We start from the raw sequence: 9,078 nt of genomic DNA, 5'->3' as shown, positions 1-9,078 counted from the left end.
TATAAAGGTCCCCTTTAAATTACAGTTAGAGAATATTCTTATAACTCTCTCTGGTTTTGAAGAAGGCTAAGCACACATTCTGCTGAGCTGGAGAGATAACTCAGAGGTCAAAAGCAAGACCTGCTCTTGCAGAGGATCTGAGTTTGGCTCTCACTGCCGACATCAGGTGGCACCTCTGGCCCCTGTTGCCCCCCCCACATGTACATATTTCCACACATAAACACATACATTGAAAATAACAACAGGAAATTTATTTTTAAAAAGAAAAAATTATTGCACCCGCCATTTTCAAATGTGCATGTACCACCTTGAAAGTGGATTTAGAATTTCGATTGCCGTAAGATCTCTCCACTGAGCTCAATCAAACAGAAAGATCACATAGGTTGCTTGAAATGAGAGAAACTGCAAGAGGAAAACATTCAGGCCTAAAGCACAACATGCAGTATGGCCGACACCACACTCCTGTTGCATGGGGCACGGGAGCAGCATGCAGTATGGCCGACACCACACTCCTGTTGCATGGGGCACGGGAGCAGCATGCAGTATGGCCGACACCACACTCCTGTTGCATGGGCACGGGAGCAGCATGCAGTATGGCCGACACCACACTCCTGTTGCATGAGGCACGGGAGCATACAAAAGGATGATTCACTGCTGTGCCGAGGGAGTAGCAAGGCAGAGCAAAGACATTCCAGAGGAAGACACTTATGTCCCTTTCTTTAAACCGCCAGACTATTGAAGCAATGGTCCCAAGAAATTGGAATTTACCCAGGAACACCAGGCTGAGGGAAAGGAGAAAATGAAGTCTGTTCCAGCCAGAAGAGGAACCTCTCTCTCTGAAAGATATTTTACACAGTTCTGACAACCCCTTAGCCATCTTGCAGGAGAGGCTGGAGCTCAGACAGTAATAGGTCAGCGGCCAGCAGGACCACACTGTGAACAGGACTGCTTGGTTGTGCACACTCTTGTCCTTTATTTAAACCTCAGCCTTACATCAGAACTCTGACAGTAAACATGGAGTCACCAACCTCTATTTGCTCCTCCTCAGGTGGCTGCATTGAATAAATCTCCCTTTTCTGCTTTCTCTAATTGGCCTACTGAGGACCGAAGCCAGACAGCTTGTAGGGCTGCCAAGGCTCAGGTTTCTGACTGTAGCAACTCTGGTAACAGTAGTGGAAAAAAATTTCTATTTATATACAAGAATAAGTTAATTGCATAGTACTGATGCTATATATGTGGGATATCACTAGCATGAGGGTCTAAATATGATAAATATATTTAGTAGTGTGATTGCTTGTTAATTTTTCAAAGGAAGATACATGGTGGGATACTATGAAACCCTTCATTCTAGAAGACTTCTAGCAAGGACATTATTCTCTATGAAAATGTTTTTCTCTTAAGGGAACAAATGTTTCTCAGCTTAGGGAAGTATCTTGATTAAAGGTTGTGATAAAGAAGGCAGCTGGCTTCCTCAGTTAGCCTAGATGAAGTTGTAAGTAGCAGGTATTTGAATGCTGCCTCTGAAAGTTTCAGGGTTTTGAGGACAGGAAAACAGAACTAGTGACCACCTCTACTCAGTGGAGAGGTACCTGCAGTGCTGTTAATGACAGGCCTAATGAGAAGGACAGTTGCAACAAATGATCCACGAAACATGGGGATGTTTATTTCATGTAAATCTTATTTGTTCTACTGGAACTTGTTTGGGAGCAGTTTCCAGTTGACAGGAGAAGCTTGAGGAGAAAGTATAGTAAGCCCCATGTACCTCTTACCTCACATATTTCCACCCTCCACCACACCAGCATCCTTCCTCGGAGTGGTACCTTTACCACATCAGTGTAACAATATTGTTTTCTGTACCCGCTCAAAGTCTACAGTTACTATTACAGTTTATTCTTGGTTTTATATATTCTAGAGGATTTGAAAAAACTGCATGATGATAGGAATCCACTGTTTTAGCTGCATAGAGAATAGTTTCAAAGTAAGTGGGAAAAAATCTTCTGGCTCTCTTATTCCATATTTCCCTTGTCCTAACCCTTGGACCACTTATCTTTTTAAGTGCAATTTTCAGACTCATATGACTGAGACTATAAAGCATACAGCCTTATAGCTTAAGTTTTCCTGGAATCTTTTTATGGTAGGCATTATCATTCCTTTTTAGTATCGAACAATATTCTGACACTTTGATGACTATCTCCTCACCTTCTGGAGAATATCACTTTCCAAGCTACTATGGGTCTTCCACATAGGCTTTTTATGTAACTCTGGTCTTTCAGTTAACCTGAGTAAATACTAAGGAAGCAGACTGCTGTATCATAGGGTCGAGTGAGCTTTATTTTGTAATGAGCTGCTTATAATGCCTTCAATTTCTGCAGTTAGCAGTTAGAAAGAGGCTGTATCATTTTATCCCCTGCCAGTAACGAGCAGGACTGTGTTGGACTTCTGGATTTTGGCCATCATAATTACTGTGTCCTGGTACTTCATGGTTCCTCTAATTTGCATTTTCAGATTAGCATGTGGCACAGAACAACTTTTTATAAAGTAACTTGTATTATTATGTATCTTTTTATGAAGTGTGTGTTTAAATTTTGGGTTCATTTAAAAATATTTTTATTGTTGATTTTTAAAAATTCTTCATATATTGCAGATATGGATACTTAATCAATTATATCTAGTACAATATTTTCTCCCAGTCTACTTGTCTTTTTATTATCTTTCAAAGTAGATTTTTTTTTTACTTTAATGAATCATAGCTTATCAGTTATTTCCTCTTGTTTTCAGAAACCATCAATCTAGGGTTGCTGGCCCCTCTCTTGTGCTCACTTTTGAGGTTCTGTTTCTGTGTTTTACCTTTTGGTCTGCGGTCTATTTTGAGTTAATGTATGTGAGAGAGAAGGGCTATGGCTCCGGACTTACTTGTTTAGGCCAGTTCTAGAGCCTCTGTTGAGATGCATTCAGGCTTGTCTCTCCAGCCATGTCCAGTACGGTTATTAGCTATCAAAGACATTTTTTTTTCAATTCTATTTCAGTGTTGTTGGTTTTTAGAAATTTAGTTTGGTTTTGATTTTTCTTTCTTCGGACTTCTGTGTCCAAGACTCAGCAAGAGGGAGAGATGGACATAGAGAGACAGAGGATTTTCCCACCTACTTTGAAACTGTTCTCTATGTAGCCATAACAGTGGATACACTTCACCATGCTCCTCAGTTCTGTACATCGTCTGCTTTTCTCCTGTGAACTAAAGTTCTCAGAAAGAAATTACACCTTCAGCTGAACCTTCTGCATGGTCGATTAGCTGATTAGAATTTTGATTACTGTGGAGAGGTTGGAATGTTGCCTATCCAGATCCTAATTACAATTTGTTCTGGACTACCTTTAGCCACTAATTAACATTACTTGCTGTTGTGTGATAAAATCTCTCATCAGGAGATGCAACACACATCTACTCACCCCCGATAGGGACCCCAAGACTGAACAAAATATAGACACCACCAAGTCCAGCTTGGTGAACCAATGGGTCACTTACAGGAGCAGAAACAACTCAAGGACAGCTGCATCACCAAGGTCCACCCAGCATGGGCCAGGGCTCATGAAGGCTAAGAAACCTGGAGCACACTGTACAGACTGAAGGCAGCTCAATAGACTGGAGAGTTGCCTTCCAAGTGACTCTGATCTAAACCTCTTCCAGGCAACTTCGGTGGTCTCTGCTTCTTCCAGGCAGCTGGCTTGGATTCAGAGTCTTCTTTGCAGCTTTTCTTCTCTCGAGAGTCTTCTTTGCCACTCAGCTTCCCTTCCTCTGAGGGGGATTTCCAGCTTTTTCTGCTTTCTCTGGCAGGGAGGGGCCTTGTGAATCTGGTCAGTTTCAGGGACTTTCTGAAGCTATTTCAAGTTGTTTACTTTCCTGTTTAATGAATTTCCTATAGGATGGAATGTTTCAATCCTATTGGACACCATTATAGAACATTTGCCCACCTTTGTTTTAGATACAGTATCTACAACTAACAGACAAAAGTTAGTGGAATGTATTAACTTAACAAAACCTTAGTTTCCATCAGCCAAAAGACTAAGAGTATCTAGGTAGTATCTGGGACCTATAACAGAGGTTTCTTCACTTGGCCATCAACCAATGTATTGAAAGGGTGCCTTCATTTATTACTTTCTTCATCCCATTACTACAAAAGTTCATCAAACTGTTACCATGTTGGAAAATGGAATTTGGGATAATCTAAATCTGCGTTCCTAGGCCATAGTCAGGACAGTATCTTACAGGAGCCTTTCCTTTACTTTTAATTTTCCTCTCTTCTGTGTCTGATGGGATTCCTCTTCCTGAATACTGGACTTGGTATAGGATTTTTTAAAACCACAGCAGCCTTGGTGTTTTCTAAGGCTAGCCTGTGGCAATGGACAAATGATGACCTCATGAATGACAGTCTCTTTCAACACACAGATTCTTAGTTTTCTTTATCCAGTGCTCAGAGGGACAGATGAAAGCAAATGTCATAGGCAATGCATTTGATAGATAAACATATTGACTACATAGTAAATCTGATTTCATTCAAAGTCCAATTATTAAGGCTAGTTGCTCAATTTTAGGGAGCAGGGCCTCTATGGATATCATGATCAGATGAAATTAAAGGCAGAATTTTCTAGAAAAAAGTTTTTGAAAAGAATAATTCCCCAATAAGAAAAGACCAGCAGGACTTTAGAGATTGATCTGCATTGGCTTCTCTTCCAGAAGATCCCATTTGATTGCCAGCACCCACATGTTGTCTGATAACTATCTGTAACTCCAGGCATCTGACATCCCTTCTAGCCTCTAAAAGGGACCAAACACACAGAGGTATGCAGACATACATGCAGGCTAAACACCCCTACACATAAAATAATAAAATAAAATGAAATACAATTACCTACAAAGACAAATAAGGTCTCTTGACCTTCTGTAGTGGTATCTTTGTTGATATACAGGGCTTTCAGAATTCAATCAAAGGCTAAGGTGAGTAGCTTCCATCCCAGGCTACACAATCAATATGTTTCTGAGTACCATATTTGTGTTTTAGAATCTAGAAGTTGAGGCCAATTACATACATGTTTTGTCATAGGATATTCTTCTGAGGTAAAAATTATGCAAGTACCTGGAAGCATTTTAAAATTACAAAATCTTAGGTTATTGTTACTTTAGACAAATAAATGCAACAGAAAGAAGTGGGATGGAGAAGGACAGAAATTATGACAATTCTGTGAAGTCTAGAACTTTGAATATATGGTGTCTGAGAATTTTTGGAAATATTGGGAGGGTACAGAATCACCGGAGGCTGAATACAGAAAAAAAATTGCATCATTTCTTTGGTTGTGAAGTAAAAGTGTGATGTCATAAACGGTGAATAATTTCTATATGACTAGGTAAATCATTGAATATACAACAAAAATATACTGCTTTGGAATTCTATATAAGCTCATTTTGTAGCTCTTGCGGCTCAGATGGAGTATATTACAGGGATTCGGTCTCCTGCATTGTGATCTCATTACATCTTCTTAAAGATTTCCCTTAACCACCTTCTTGTTTTTAGAAAGGCTTTCTCACTACCAGTCTACTTTTCTCCATTTTATTCCCTCTATTTTCTTACTCAAGCTCAAGCTGTAACACCAACAAGTACTTTAGTGGTGATACATAATGTTCAGACTCAGGGCAGTTTCCATCTAAAGAAATTCAGTGAAGAAAATGTAGTGGTTATCCCAGCCAGCTCTGCATGTTCACAAATCCAAGAGGCAACTTACGTTCTATTTGTGCAGGAATTGTGAAGGGCATGCTAAGAGGGTGGGGTCCACTATCCTGCTGAAGGATAGTGTGATCTTCAGTCCACTGACAACCTTCAGTACATGTCAGTAACCTGACAGCTTTCTTTTAAAGGTTCCAGTAACACTGGCTGGAGGTCAAGACTTTAAACAGGTGGGCTTTGGGGAGACATTCAAGATCCAAACTACAGGAATGACCTTGTCTGCTGTTTCCGAATCAATGTCACTCTGAATTAGCTTCTCTTGATTGACTTTGCTCCTCATTATATTCCTTTCATGCTTAGTCATGCATCTATAATTTTTTAAAGGATTTTGTGTGTGTGTTTAGGGGAAGTATGGGCATGTGTGGCATATGGCATGTGGAGGTATGGTCTATGAAGACCAGAAGAGAATGTCAGATCCACTGGAGCTGGAGTCCCAGACATTTGTGAACTTCCTGATAAGAGATCTGAATTTTAGTCCTCTGGTAAAGCTGTAAGTGTTCTTAACTGCTGAGTCTCCTTCCAGCCTGTATCTATCTTTTTTTTTTTTTTTTTTTTAATTCAATGGCATCTAGTGGAAATTCTACCTGGCTGGATATTGACTATTTGGTGCTTTTATAATTTGTGGTTTTTTTTTTTTTTCCTGCAATGTAGTTTGGTCCTTTTAGGCGTTCTAAGATTCATTAAGCAGGTTCACAGCTGTGTTCAACCTCAGTGATTAATTCCCCAGTACTCAGCAGTGGTTTTTGAGTTCTCACCCAACACTCACTACATTAAGTACTTCAACATGCCTGGTGGGATCATGTGCCACTCCCAATTCTGTGAACACTGAACGGCGTTTCTGCTGTACTTCTGTATTCTCCTTTCCTCAATTTGCTGGGAACAGCAGAAGTGGAACTTCAGGGGAGGAGTGAAGGAAGGAGAATTGGAGGGGGAGGAGTGCAGGGGGAGGAGTCCATGGGGAAGGAGTTCACTGGGGGAGTACGGAGGGAGGGACTCATCTCATTTGGTTCCTATTGCCTGTTGATCACAACCCTTCTTTGCTTATGTCTAGTTAATGTCTTTATAACCATTGTTTTTTTGCATTTCATTATTTTTTTCTATCTGTTAGGCCAGAGAACAAATTCAACTCTGTTACTCTATCTCTGTGCGGAGCACACAATTTAATACAGAACAATATGTCACGGGTATCATGACCTTTCTTATTCTGTGGAAAGAGTGATTTGTCTCAGATGACATAATGGTGTTAAGATGACTTAAAAATCAAAGGCTGTAGTCAAGTTTTGTTTTCTCATTTGGTGACCAATGACTCAGTGGAACGGGACATCAGCAGTGGCCTCTGCTGCTTTACCCCAAATTCTGCTTTACTAATTGATGATAGAGACTTTTGTTAAATGATGCTTTTGCAAGTTTTAAAAGGAATATAATTCTAACCCAGAAACACTAGGAAAAATTGTCTAAAGTAATATCTCTGCACAGAAATAGTTAACAACTGAATATTATACAGAAATTTCACCATAAGCAGGAATTATAAATTTCAATCGTTTAAACCGCCACAGAAGTCATCAACTAAAACACATTTTAATCCACAGCAAAAACATTGGTGAGACGGGAAGTCAGGAAATTTGGCCAAGCCAGTAGAGACCATGGTTAGTCCATATGGCTCATGGAGACTTCATAGGAAACATTCCTCGGGGCAGAAGACTATCAAAAAGCAGCCATAAATGCATGAAGTTGACTGATTTGTTGGCATTGTTCCTATGAACAAAAGAAAGAAATCCTCCCCCAACCCCCGGCATCTTAACTTCTACCTGGGCAAAACTCAACAGGTCACTTTCTATTAGAAATATTTGTGTTCTTACTGAAATGACACAAAGGTAAAAGTTTAGTGAATTCATCTGATAATGATGTGTGCACAGATAATATATATATATATATATATGTATATATATATATATCATATGCAGCAGAGAATATATAAATATATACACATAGGAATATAGAAGATAGGAGTATGGGAGGATGAAATTATAATTGACAGTCATGCATAGCTATATTCATTGATGTCTGGGAGTAACTTCATCTAACAATTGCATGTATAATATGTTATTTTTATTTGTTATTTATCTGAGCATAATGTGGATGCCTTAATCTTTTTATCTGCATTTTCATTTTTAAATAATGGGGTTATAGACTGGACTAGATATAATATAGCTTTATACACAGGCTTTATTTTTATTTGTCCACCACAAGGATCTGTTAAGGTGTTTTAATAGAAATAATTTGCATAAATACACTAGAAATGAATACAATGGAGAAATAGACTGGAGAGAGAGTTTGGGTTGTTGTTGCTGTTTTGGATCTTGCTGGAAGGAATGCTCTTCCTCTCACTGAGGCCATCCCCTCATCTATGCCTCTCATCTGTCTCCCAGTTCACCAGCTTCTCCGCCAGTGACTGCTAAATCAGCATTCAAATAGTCAAACTGATGCCACCTTATTAACACTATACAGCCTTCTACCAACTCCTTTCCTCGCAATGGACTCTTCCATCCTTCACTCCTTAGACTCTAGAAAGCACTATTGGTTCTGCCTCCATTTCTTACTTTTACATTCACTTCTTGGGCAATTTTCCCATGTGACTCAGCTGCAGCTGAGATCATATCAACTCTGTGACCTTGTTGCTCAGGCTGCCTGGATCATGCTATAAATGGCTACACTTAAGACTGGCCCATTTTTTGAAGTTTTCAGCCTTATCGAATCGTTCTTTGATGCTGACATTTGCTCCTCTTGCTGGTTTTGGTGATTTCTTGTAGTTTCCTTTCATAACTTTCATGGATTCTACCTGTTCCTAAATATTGATGTTCTTGGATGCCCTCATCCTCGAACTATGTACTCTGCTGGGCTGTGTATTCTACTGCCCCACATGCTGACTACAAGTAGTCTGTAACTTCAGCCTGGCATTTTCAGTTTTGTGTAGATGCTTTCGTCAAATTCTCTGGGTATATAAACCAATCTACAAAGTTAAGGAAGAAAGTTAGGTGGCTGGAGAAAAAGCTCACTAGTTAAGAGCACTGAATGCTTTTCTTTAGGACCAGGGTTGAATGCCAGCACCCACATGGCAGCTCACAGCCATCTTTAACTCCATTTCAAGGATATCAACACCTTTCTTCTGCCCTCCCTGGGCACTTAAGCATGCATGCAGTGTACAGACATACACGCAGACAGAATACACATACATATAAAATAAAATAAATAAATAATTAAATGTCATTAATTTTGCTTGTTTATCTGAAACATGAGAAATACA

This window comes from Peromyscus leucopus, unplaced genomic scaffold (assembly GCF_004664715.2).
Source record: "Peromyscus leucopus breed LL Stock unplaced genomic scaffold, UCI_PerLeu_2.1 scaffold_927, whole genome shotgun sequence".
Taxonomy (NCBI): domain Eukaryota; kingdom Metazoa; phylum Chordata; class Mammalia; order Rodentia; family Cricetidae; genus Peromyscus; species Peromyscus leucopus.
The sequence above is the reverse complement of the archived record's forward strand: the minus strand, read 5'-3'. Positions refer to the sequence as shown.